Here is a 13335-nt window from a genome sequence, read left to right as displayed (position 1 = left end):
ATCGGAAAATGGATGTTTGTACACATCCCCGTACCATGTGGCAGACACCTTATGGGGCCAACCACACAGTGCAGGGATTAACATCCGAAGGCCGCAGGGAGAAAGGGGCCCTGCTAGGGGTCACTAAACTCACTGTCCAACATGGAAAGCCTGTCGGAAACCGAGCATCGTAATCACAACTGCGGAAACACCGTCGTGTCGGTTCCAACTGTCCTACTGGTTGGAAGCTAGCATGAATGACTGGCCAGTTTCAATTCCGCCCGCCTACATTGAAATTAGGCTGTCACAATTGAAATCGCCAATGTCAGTCGGAAAGCCTCCAACCTGCAGTCAAAGGAATTCCGACAGACATCAAAATCAGGCCTCCAATGTAGGGCCTCATTACGATGACGTGATGAGACACTGTAGCGGTCTGGAACCACCCAACCACAGGTCAGCGGTTCTGACCTCACAATTTGGATACCACTGAGGTGGTCAGAAACATCCATTTTGCAATGGCAGCTTGTGTGGTGGTAGATAAAGGCTCACAGCACAAACTGCCTTAAGAAAATGGATGTTTGTAAACATCCCTGCACCTTGTGGCAGGCACCTTAAGGTGCTTGCCACAAGATGTTGGGATGCTTAGGAGGGCACTATAGGTGCCTCCCAGGCTGCATCGCGGAGGTCCAAGGGGGAAGGGGGCTCTGCTAGGGCCCCCAATGTCACTTATTTACAGCCTTTCCTTGTCCAAAAGGCTTTAGATGGAAAGGCTGTCAGAAAGTTCTATCATAATCCTTACTGTGGAGCAGAGGCTGGCTCTGCGTCATTATGGGATTATGGTGGCTTCCAACAGGCTCCTTGAGCTAGTCAGAAGTGCAGCGGAACACCCCGCAGGTTTCTCTGCCAGACATTGTAATCTGGGCCTTCGTGATGGCTGGGTAGAGTGGGGTCCCAGGAAAAATGTGAGGACAGATTGGGCTTGTCTAAAACCAGGGATATAAGCTTCCTCTCTAAGACCAGTAATGGAAATGTTATTGCACCTCAAGCGGTCCTCCAGATCTTCCTGTTTCTCACCCATGCTTCTCTTGATTAGCATGTCAGATATAGACGCAACAGGTTTGGGGTGTGGTCCTGCCCTAAGCCACATGTAAAATCCCGCCATCTACCCTAACCAAGCTTGGCCATTGTCCATAGAGTTCCCAATCCATGAGTTTAACTACTATTTGCTGCACGGGTAGCCTCTGTGATGTCTGACATCTGTTGGTCATTGCTGTACATGTGGAGCATTAGAGCAGGAGACCACACGTACATATGCAACACTGACTCCAATGCAGTCCTATCCTTATTCCTTTGCTATGCCTTTTAGTCCCTTGTAGGATCTGGTCACCCAGGATAAAAGGAGTACTACTTTCACTGTGTCCCTAGCACACAACAGACTCTTCTAGCACATTGTTGGTAAGTGTAGCTGTCTAGATGCATAAGAGGGAGGTGCCCCCGCATACCCTTTAGCCCGAAAGGGCCGAAACACATTGTAGCATGGCCAGAGAGTATAAATAAAAGGGCGAGGGTCGCTTGTGACTTCCGGCCCACTCAGTTGCGCTTGTAGTCTGTGCAAGTTATTTGAAACTGCAAAGCTAGGGCCTACCATCGCTGTTGCTGCTGCGGCTGCTCAACCGAGCAACATCACACTAGCGATGAGGGGTGGGCACTCTGTTGCCTGTCAACATTGAACCAGACCCCATCGCAGCCCAGCTCCTGGCCCGGCGGCCCGGGGAAGCGAAGTCCGGCACAAGCAGCGTAGCACAGAAGGAGCAATCTGTGGCCCAGAAGGCACATGCCAGAGCACAAGGAAGCGGTGATGGCTAACCCGACCAAACCGGAGTTGTGTGCCCCCCCCGCCTGAGGCTCCTTAAGGTACACGTCAGCCCACAGCCTATCTGTGCTCCGCATCCCTTCCGAGTGTCCCTGCAATGCTGGTGCTCCTGGTGAGATCCCGGTCGAAGCCCACGTCAGGCCGCGAGGTGTGCATGTGCAGGATGTTCTGCTGGGCCCAGCGGCTGCACGCGTGCAGCCTGAGTCACGCTGCCAGCTCGTTTTCTCTCTACCTACAGCTGCAGCGCTCCTACCCGCCAGGATAGAGTCACGTTGGGGCTACACCGAGGGCACCCCAATAGTAGTGCAGCATCTCCCAAGACCCAATATCCCAACAAAACTCCCACAAAGCAATACAACCAGACTACAAATGGACAGTAATAAACCATAAATGAACTGCCACTGAGAGCCACATAAGAGTCCTACATCATACACGTCAGGAAGGAGCACCTGAGCCACGGTCTACCACAATCTCTAGCAGCATTTGTCACGCCTCATCAGGAAGAAGGCACCTGAGCAGCCCAAAGCAAAAGGTGCACCCATGACGATGAATGACCCAGCAAATCAGGCCGCACCCCAACCACAGCCACCCGCTCAACCTGATGGACCCCCAGCCGTACAACAGATGGCACAACACGTGCATATCAACGCGCTGCCCCCGTTCAGTGAGCTCATAGTCCTAGCCACCGCTTCCCCCAGATGGACTGTCTGGATTAGCCGGCTAGACAACTATTTCACGGGGACGCGTGAAATGGATGGTGCAGTTAAAAGGTCGTTACTACTGCACTTTGCAGGAGAAGTAATATACAAGCTGTTTTCCCACCTACCAAACACAGGGGCACCCAATGATAACAACGTGGCAATAACGGCGCTACATGCCCATTTCGACCCTCAACTGAACCCCGATTATGAAAGGTTCAAGCTCCACCAAGCACGCCAGAAGGAAGGAGAATCAATGCATGCGTTTCATGCGTGGCTAAGGGAGCTAGCCAGGACATGTACAACTGACAACGAGAACAAAGAAGTAAGGGCCCAGGTGATTCAAGGATGTCAAAACAAGAACCTCCGGACCCTCATGCTGCGGCAACCCAGAATCACCCTTGAAGACATCCTTATAATGGCACGATCACACAACCAGTCGGATACCCTGTGTGTGTCAAACAGAGGCACTCGCAGAAGGTGGCCAAGCAGGAGTGCACAAAGGTCACGTTGAGGATACTGTGGGAGGAAAGAACAACCTCCCAGGAAGAATACCCCGCACTAGGTCGAACATGTTTGAAGTGCGATACCCCCAACCATTTTGCAGTGGCGTGCAGAGGAGGACCACGGAATCGAGGAACCCACAGAAGAAGACCACCGTTCAATTCGGTAAAACACCTGTCGTTTGTAGACCACGAAAACCCAAAGACGCCCTGAACAGTAGTCCGGCCAAGACAATACCTGGAGGACTCATTCACAGATGAGGAAGGCGAGTGCTACCTCATATCTTTTGCGAGTGACCTCAAGCTGAAGAGGCACCCACAACCCACATGTGCCCTCAAGATCACTGGATCACAGGTCACTGCCCTAATTGAAACAGGCGCATCCGTGAATGTGATGGTGTGCCAACAATACAAATGACTGAAACCAAGACCTACACTAGTCCCGTTGCATGTTAGGATCCTCACATATGGCAGTCAAACGCCACTATCACTCAAGGGTAAGATGATAGTACAAGTGAAAGCGGAAAACAACAAAATCACCACATCGTTTCACGTAGTCGACAGGGAGGCCGACATCCTAGTAGGAAACCACACCTCGGTCTGGTCACATTTGCCAACACAGTCAAGACCCCACAGGCTGAAGATGTCCTAGACATGTATCCACAGCTGTTTAGAGGACTTGGATGTGTGAAGAGGGCCCATATAATGCAACATATTGATAAAGCAGTGAAACCTGTCACCCTGCAACACTGACAAATACCCTTCCATCTCAGGCCACTCGTCGAACAAGAATTCCTCGATCTCGAGCAGCAAGGAGTCATAGAAAAGGTTATTGGCCCAACTCCGTGGGTCTCGCCCATGGTGATAGTGGAGGAGTCAAAACAGCCAGGCAAGGTCCGTCTGAGCATCGACATGCGCCTGCCTAACCAAGCAATCACACGTGAAAGGCACTTGACGCCGACAGTCAACAAAATCCTGGCTGATCTAAACGGATCCCGCTGGTTCGCCAAGCTGGACCTCAACGTGGGATACCATCAATTGAGGCTAGTGGAGGAGAGCTGATACATCACAACCTTTTTGACCCACATAGGCCTGCACCGATACAAAAGGCTGAACTTTGAAATTTCGTTGTCGGCAAAAATATTTCTGAATATTATCCGTAAAATATTGTCAGGACTCCAAGGGGTATTAAATGTCAGCTATGACATTTTAATACACCCATCGACCATAGAAGAATACCACCCCCACCTCAGAGCCACTCTCCAACGCCTCGTAGAAAAAGGAGTCACCCTCCATCGAGAAAAGTGCTTGTTTTTCCAAAAGTCCATAGAATTCTTTGGATGCGTGTTCAGCCAAGACTGAGTCAGAATAGACCCACAGAAATCACAAGCTGTTCAACAAGCCCCTGCACCAACAACAGCATCACAAACCCGAAGTTTTCTTGGAATAGTCACTTACACCCAACCTGGCCACGCTAGCTTAACCCCTGCAGGCCCTAATGAAGAAAGACGCCAACTGGAAGTGGAGCAATGAAGAAGAACAAGCGTTCTAGAAGATCAAGGCAGCACTTCTGGGAAAAACCACCATGGCATACTTTGAAAAAACTCGGATGACTGAACTCCTGGTGGACACCAGCCCCATAGGCCTAGGAGCACTCCTGACCCAGGAAACAAAACTGGGGAAATGGTCTCCACTTGCATTCGCAAGCAAGGCCCTCACTCTAACAGAAGCTCGCTACTCCCAGATTTAGAGGGAGGCACTTGCGATAAGGGGGGACTGCAACCATTTCCATCTACATGTCAATGGGCACCCATTCCGAGTGGTGACTGACCACCAGCCACTAATACCCCTATTCAGGGGCACATCACCGCATCCCACACCAAGAATTTAACCCTGAGCAATACAGCTACAGCAATATCAGATGGAGCTAGTCTACTTACCAGGCGTGAAGAACCCGGCCGACTTCCTGTCACAGCACCCCCCAGAGACGACTGAAGATGGAGGAGAACAAGAACGGAAGACAGAAGAATACGTAGACATGATATCCCAATAGGCTTCCCACGAGCTCTTAACATGGACGAGATCAAGCGAAAACCAGCACAGACCCCGTGCTCAAGAAAGTGCTAGAGTCCATCCATAAAGAATCTTGAAGAAACTTCCTTAGCGACGCCAACAGCTGGAACGAAGCAGACAGAGATCGGCTAGGCAAATTCTGAAAAGTGCAAGATGAGCTAAGTATCGCCCCTGAAGGAGTGGTGCTGACGGGATCCCGGACTGTTATCCCCCCATGCCTCCAAGGACGAGACGCGAGCCTGGCTCACGAAGGACATCAAGGAACCACCTGAATGAAATCACGGATTAGGGAGAAAGTGTGGTTCCCTGGGCTAGAAGCCTCCGTAGATACCTAGGTGAGGAACTGCCACCCATTCCAACTCACAAGCGGCCAAGAACACCCCGCTCCCATAATAACTAATGACCCAGCAACGTCCCCATGTTCGCGAGTAAGCCTCGACTTTGGAAGCTTCCCAGATGGCAGGGTGACGGCGGTACTGATCTACAGCTACCCCATAGTTGAAGTAATTGCATCTACGGCCTTCACACATCTCCAACCAGTCCTGGAAAAGACATTCTCGCTATTTGGATTGCCCCAGGTAATCAAAATTGATAACAGACCTCCATTTCAAGGAGCTGAGTTCAAGAACATGCTCGAGTCACTCTGAGTCCACCATCACCACATCACTCCCCAATGGCCGCAGGTCAACGGAGACGCAGAACGCTTTATGCGAACACTTAACAACATCATCCGGATTGCCGTGTCGGAGAAATCAGACCCAGAACCTGCAGTCCACCGATTCCTGTGGGACTATTGAAGCACACCACATTCCACAACACAAAGATCTCCCTGATGCTGGCCAGGCCCCATCGAAACACCATCCCCGCAGCTGGACCCCAGAGCCCTATGACCCTGCAGGCACTTAAGCATGACTAACAACAAACAACAAGTGAGCCAGTGGAAAGAGAGGAGCAAAGACCCAGGTCAAAACTCCAGGGAGTTTTGTCCTGGTACGGAACCGGCACAACATATAAACCTGGGTAATGGACAGTCTTGCCAACCAACGGCACAGCCATTACAGCTGAACGAGGTGATGAGACAATCACCAGGAACATACCCTGGTTCAAAAAGATAAGAAACCCTGACACCAAAGAGATGATGTCCGGACCTATGGACAGATCAAAAGTCACAGTAGAAGATAGCATCCTCTGTCGGGGGCAGGACTCGGCTGTGGCCGGTTTGCCCTCTCCCGTGGTCACTGGCACTGCAACAACCGCGACCAACGATCCGGCGCAGCCAAGTAGTCCTCTGGAGAGTCAACGAAGTTGCCAATTAAGATACAGCCTACGACCCAACCCCAGACCGAGTCAAAGACTGACGGACTTTATATGTTGATTTGTATATTGTTTTGAACACTGACTTGAGAAGGGATGTAGCAGTCTAGATGCGGAAGAGGGCGTTGCCCCCGCATCCCCTTTAGCCTAGAAAGGGCAACACACATTGTAGCACTCTTTGGCCAGGCGTGGCCAGAGAGTATAAATAAAAGGGCGAGGGTCGCTCGTAACTTCCGGCCCACTCAGTTGCACTAGTAGTCTGTGTAAGTTATCTGGCGCTGCGAAGCTAGGGCCTACCATCGCTGTTGCTGCTGCGGCTGCTCAACCGAGCAACATCACAGTAAGCATCACCCAGATTCACGCGGAGCTACCTGTCAAGGGACCTGCACAATGAAGAATCTTTGGGGCATATTATCAAGGACGGCGCTAAAAATAACGCAGTTTTAGCGGCAGAAAACTGCTGCTAAAGTGGCGATAATGGGCTTGATAAAATGCCGCAGAGAATTCCCATAGAAGTCCGTGTTCTGGTGTCAACATGGGCTTCTATTGGAATTCCCAAGGGCATATTATCAAGCCCATTATCGCCGCTTTCGCGGCAGTTTTCTGCCGCTAAACCGGCGATAATTTTTAACGCTGTTCTTGATAATATGCCCCTCAGTGGGGTGGTGAGAATGAGAGAGTGAGGGGCAGCATGGCACAGGTGCACAATGCCAGGGCCTTTCTACCACACTTTCACTTTTATGTACTTGTCAAGGCCAAGCATAAAAACCGAGGCTGCCAAACTCGAATCTACGCCTAACATACGATACTTCCTCCCACACGCTGGCTGGTCACATGAGCCGTGGATTCTTCTAGAATTAACTGCAACACTGTTCTCCTCGCGGACCCCTTATAACATGACTCGGGCGCTCTTGTGCCCTTCTCTGCTTGACTTGTCTTTAACTGCCAAAGGTTCATCACCTTAACTGCGGCTTCTGGCTCCATCTAGTGGCCGTCAGTGGAATAACGAGTCACATCATGTACCTTTTACAAAGCTGTCCAAAAACAGCCATGCAAGTCCTGGGAGTAATAACTGCGCCTGCGTCAGCAGCTGAACTCGGGAGGCTCAGGAGATGCAGTGTCAGCTTTGACTTCCGGGCGCTCTTGCTGCGTTTACTGTTAGCAAAGTGAAAGGTGACAGTCCGGGGGAGACGGGTTCAGGCAGGGGAGCCGCTTAACTAAGGTGATTGACTCCACGGGACACGGCAAAAACTGAAACCAGCATTGGCACAACCAACAGGTCTGCCTTTGTCAAGACTGCCGAAGTTTTGTTTATTTTTGCCAAACATATATGATAGAAATTAAAAGTGTAAAATAAATATACAAGTAAAAATGCTGCCGCTTAAAGTGGCATAAAAATGTAAGTAAAAATTACCCACTGAAAAAACATATTAAAAAACAGATATTAGAAAAGGGATTGTTGGCAGTGTGGAAAAAGCTAACAGAATATTTGGTACAGTGCTGCCCAGGAGCACTCATGGAGCTAGAAGAGAAAAGGGAACCAATAGGAAAGCTATTCACAAGGTAACAAGAATCTTAAGCTCAGAAAAAACTGGCACCCAAGAGGCTATTCAGCATTCATTTTTTTATTTTTAGCATTTTTTTTTTATATAGCGCGAACTCGACCCGAAGGTATTGGAGCGCTGTACATGAGCACCGTATTTGCATTACATATTTAGGCACGGGGAGATTAACTGATTTGTCCAGAATCACAGGATGTGGACGCGACCCTGAGGCTCGAACCCTGGTTTCCAGCACCAAAGTCGGCAGTCTAGCCGGCGGACCACATCCTCTCCCATGATAACTAACAGCCAGAATGAGCAAGACATGCGTATAACAACATTAGCAATAGAGGGTTTGTGGAGTAAAGTACTCGGGAGCTCCACACGGTAAGAATGAAGCTCAGTTAATTACTCACCCACAATTGCTGTTACCGATACTGACTGCAAATACCCGTATCTAAGATATATACATGCAGCTGCCAGGTCTGTGGAGCCGATACCTATGGTGATGTTATAAAAGTAACTCAAAGGCAATACTCACAGTGGACAACAAACACCACCAAGGTTGACAGCTGAGTCCACGGTGCCTGGTGATCAAACAGGAACACGTAAGGGTGTAGAACTAAATACACAACCACGATAGACAAGGAGCAAGCTAGCAGGAGTCCTTAACAGGAAAGGATGGACAACATATGGGCACACTTGTCAAGAAGTGAGTAACAACTACACAAGGAAACTGGAAGCGAAGACAGCGGAAGTAGGAAGATAGTAACTACAGGTATAGAGAATGTTCAAGAATCAAGGATGCAATTAATTAGTGCAGGCTTAGGATTCGAGAATCAAGGTAGCACTACAGGCAGTGCTCATTCAAGGAGGAAGCCTACGCTATGGGTCAGAAATCTGCTGGAAACAAGGACTAGTAAAAGCTCAGGAACTCAGGAAACAAAGAGTCAGTTAAACAGGAACACTGCTCAGATGACCAACTCTGGGGTTTAAAAGAGTTTATTTTGATCACCTGCCTCAGGTGAGAGCAAGCTAGCACCTGCCAGCCACAGGTGTGCTGAATAACTCCACCCGTCCGTGGCCTGCAAGGGCGAAGACAAAGCAGTGAGTAGAGCATTCTAGGTATTGGAAGTTTTAGGAAAAGCAGAATGGCTTCCAGAAAACCCAACATGAATCAAAATGTCTTAATAGTTTACAATATGCCTGAGATCAGTATATGGGTGTAGCAGAATGCCCAGAAGCTTATTTAACACTGTAAAGTCCCACAGGTAACCCCTTTGGTGGGGGGCCTTTAATGTGAAGCAGAACCCAATGCTGTGTGTGATAGGGTTATAGGGTAAAGCTTCATATGATCCCACTGCCCCCCTCACTCATATTGGCCTTCCTAGGCACTTGCTGGCAGGCTGGCAGAATCAGCAAATTGAAGTATGACATACATATACATCAGCTGAGCATCTTTACATGATGTGTGTAAACATCATATGTGAAGCCAAGGGTTTAAAAAAAAAAGGCAAACATTTTTTGCATAACGCGCAATTCAATTTTCCGATTCACAAATGCTCCACCTCAAATCACAGCTGGGGACAACGGTACCTGTCTCAGTGCTATGGTCCGGACTACCACTTTAGGAGAAAAATACGATTCAGAGGAAGGTGAATGGCATGAAGATTGCCTCATATTTGCAAATACTAATTTATGATTTGTGAATACTCCCCAAAAAACAAAGAAATGCTTGCTTCAGGCAAAGCTCAATGGCTAACCCTTGTGCACAATGGGCGTTGGTCACCTAACACCCGCTGTACATGGCCGAAGGTTCCTCAGGACGCTAAGCCCCTCTTATAGCCCCCGCTATGCATGGCCCCTCTCGTAACCTCTGCTATGCATGGCCCCTCTTGTAATACCGGCTATGCATGGCCCCCTACGTAACCCCCACTTATGCATGGCCCTTCTTGTAACCCCCGCAATGCATGGCCCCTCTCGTAACCCTACTATGCATGGCCCCCTCTCGTAACCCCCGCTATGCATGGCCCCGCTCGTAACACCCACTTTGTATGGCCCCTCTCATAACGCCGCTATGCATGGCCCCTCTCATATCCCCCGCTGTACATTGCCAATCTCATAACACCCCTATGCATAGCCCCTCTCATAAACCCCTCTATGCATGGCCCCTCTCATAACCTCCGCTATGCACGGCCCCTCTCGTAACCCCCGCTATGCATGGCCCCTCTCATAACCACTGCTATGCATGGCCCCTCCCATAACCCTGCTATGTATGGCCCCTCTCATAACCCCCGCTATACATGGCCCCTCTCATACCTCCAGCTATGCATGGCACCTCTAATAACCCCGCTATGCATGGCCCCTCTCATAACCCCCGTTATGCATGGCCTCTATCATAACCCCGCTATACATGGCACATCTCATAACCCCGCTATGTATGGCCCCTCTCATAACCCACGATATGCACAGCCCCTCTCGTAACCCCCGCTGTGCACTGCCCCTCTTGTACCCCTCTAGTAACCCAGCTATGCTTGGCCCCTCTCGTAACCCCCGCTGTGCACGGCCCCTCTTGAACCCTCCGCTATGCATGGCCCCTCTCGTAACCCCTGTTATGCATGATCCCTCTTGTAACCCTGCTATGCATGGCCCCTCTCGTAACCCCAGCCATGCATGGCCCATCTGATGACCCCTGCTAAGCATAGCCCCTCTCATAAATCCCGCTACCCGTGGCCCCTCTTGTAACCCTGCTACGCATGGCCCCGCACGTAACCTCCGCTATGCATGGCCCCTCTCATAACCCTGCTATGCATGGCCCCTCTCATAACCCCCACTACGCATGGCCCCTCATAACCCCACTCCACATGGCCCCTCTCATAACCCCCACTACGCATGGCCCCTGTCATAACCCGCTATGCATGGCCCCTCTCGTAAACACACTACGAATGTCTCCTCTCGTAACACCCCACTACGCATGGCCCCTCTTTTAACCCCTGCTATGCATGGCCCCTCTTTTAACCCCACTACGCATGGCCCCTCTCGTAACCCTCGCTATGCCTGACCCTCTCGTAACCCCCGCTATGCATGGCCCCTTTCGTAACCCACGCTATGCATGGCCCCTCTCGTAACCCCCTATGCGTGGCCCCTATCGTAACCCCTGCCATGCATGGCCCCTCTTGGACCCCCGCTATGCATAGACCCTCTCGTAACTCCTGCTATGCATGGCTCCTCTCATAACCCCGCTATACATAGCCCTTCTCAGAACCCCCCACTATGCATGGTCCCTCTCTTAACCCTGCTATGCATGGCCCCTCTCATAACCCCGCTAGGCATGGGGCCTCTCATAACCCCGCTATGCACGGCCCATCTCATAACTCCCGCTATGCATGGCTCTTCTTGTTACCCCCGCTATGCATGGCCCCTCTTGTAACCCCAATATGCATGGCCCCTCTCATATCCCCGCTATGCATGGCCCCTCTCATAACCCCCGCTATGCATGGCCCCACTCATAACCCCTGCCATGCATAGCCCTTTCATAATCCCCGCTATGCATGGCCCCTCTCATAACCCCGCTATGCATGGCCCCTCTCATAACCGCCGCTATGCATGGCCCCTCTCATAACCACTGCTATGCATGGCCCCTCTCATAACCCCCACTATGCATGGCCCCTCTCATTACCCCAATATACATGGCCCATCCCATAACCCCGTTATGCATGGCCCCTCTCATAACCCCCACTATGCATGACCCCTTCCATAACCCCCGCTATGCATGGCCCCTCTCATAACCCCCACTATGCATGGCCCCTTTCATAACCCCCGCTATGCATGGCCCCTCTCATAACCCCCACTATGCATGGCCCCAATCATAACCCCGCTATGCATGGCCCCTCTTATGACCCAGCTATGCATGGCCCCTCTCATAACCCCCGCTATGCATGGCCCCGCTCATAACCCTGGTATGCATGGCCCCTCTCAGAACCCCTGCTATGTATGGCCCCTCTCATACCTTCCGCTATGCATGGCACCTCTAATAACCCTGCTATGCATGGCCCCTGTCATAACCCCTCTGTGCATGGCCCCTCTCATAACACCTGCTATGCATGGCCCCTCTCATAACCCCGTTTATGCATGGCCTCTCTCATGAACCTGGAATGCATGGCCCCTCTCATAACCCCGCTATGCATGGTCCCTCTCATAACCCCTGCTATGCATGGCCCCTCGCATAGCCCTGCTATGCATGGCCCCTCTCATAACCCCGCTATGCATGGCCCCTCTCATAACCCCGCTATGCATGGCCCCTTTTATAACCCTGCTATGCATGGCCCCTCTCATAACCCCCGCTATGCATGGCCCCTCTCATACCTCCCGCTATGCATGGCACCTCTAATAACCCCGCTATGCATGGCCCCTGTCATAACCCCCACTGTGCATGGTCCATCTCAAAACCCCTGCTGTGCATGGTCCCTCTCATAACCCCCGCTGTCCATGGCCCCTCTCATAACTCCTCTATGCATGGCCCCTCTCATAACCCACGCTATGCACGGGCCCTCTCGTAACCCCCACTGTGCACAGCCCCTCTTGTACCCTGCTATGCACGGCCCCTCTCGTAACCCCCGCTATACATGGCCCCTCTCGTAACTCCGCTATGCACAGCCCCACTTGTAACCCCTGCTATGCATGGCTCCTCTTGTAACCCTGCTATGCATGGCCCCTCTCGTAACCCCAGCCATGCATTTCCCCTCTGGTGACCCCTGCTACGCATAGCCTCTCTTGTAAATCCCGCTACACATGGCCCCTCTCTTGTAACCCCGATATGCATGGCCCCTCTCATAACCTACGCTAAGCATGGCCCCTCTCGTAACCCCGCTATGCATGGCACCTCACATAACCCCCACAACGCATGGTCCCTGTCGTAACCCCCGCTACGCATGGCCCCTCTCGTAACCCCGCTAAACATGGCCCTTCTCGTAACCCTGCTACGCATTGCCCCCCTCGTAACCCCGCTACGCATGGCCCTTCTCGTAATCCCCGCTAAGCATGGCCCCCCGTAACCCCAGCTATGCTTGGCCCCTCTTGTAACCCCCGCTACGCATTCCCCTCTCGTAATCCCGCTATGCCTGGCCCCTCTCGTAACCCACGCTATGCATGGCCCCTCTCGTAACCCCCTATGCCTGGCCCCTCTCGTAACCCCTGCCATGCATGGCCTCTTTCTTAACCCCAGCTATGCATGGACCTTCTCGTAACCCCCGCTATGCATGGCTCCTCTCATAACCCTGCTATGCATGGCCCCTCTCATAACCCCGCTATGCATGGCCCATCTCAGAAACCCCGCTATGCATGGCCCCTCTCAT

This window comes from Triturus cristatus, chromosome 1_1 (genome assembly GCF_964204655.1).
Source record: "Triturus cristatus chromosome 1_1, aTriCri1.1, whole genome shotgun sequence".
Lineage (NCBI taxonomy): Eukaryota > Metazoa > Chordata > Amphibia > Caudata > Salamandridae > Triturus > Triturus cristatus.
This window is presented reverse-complemented; position numbering follows the sequence as displayed.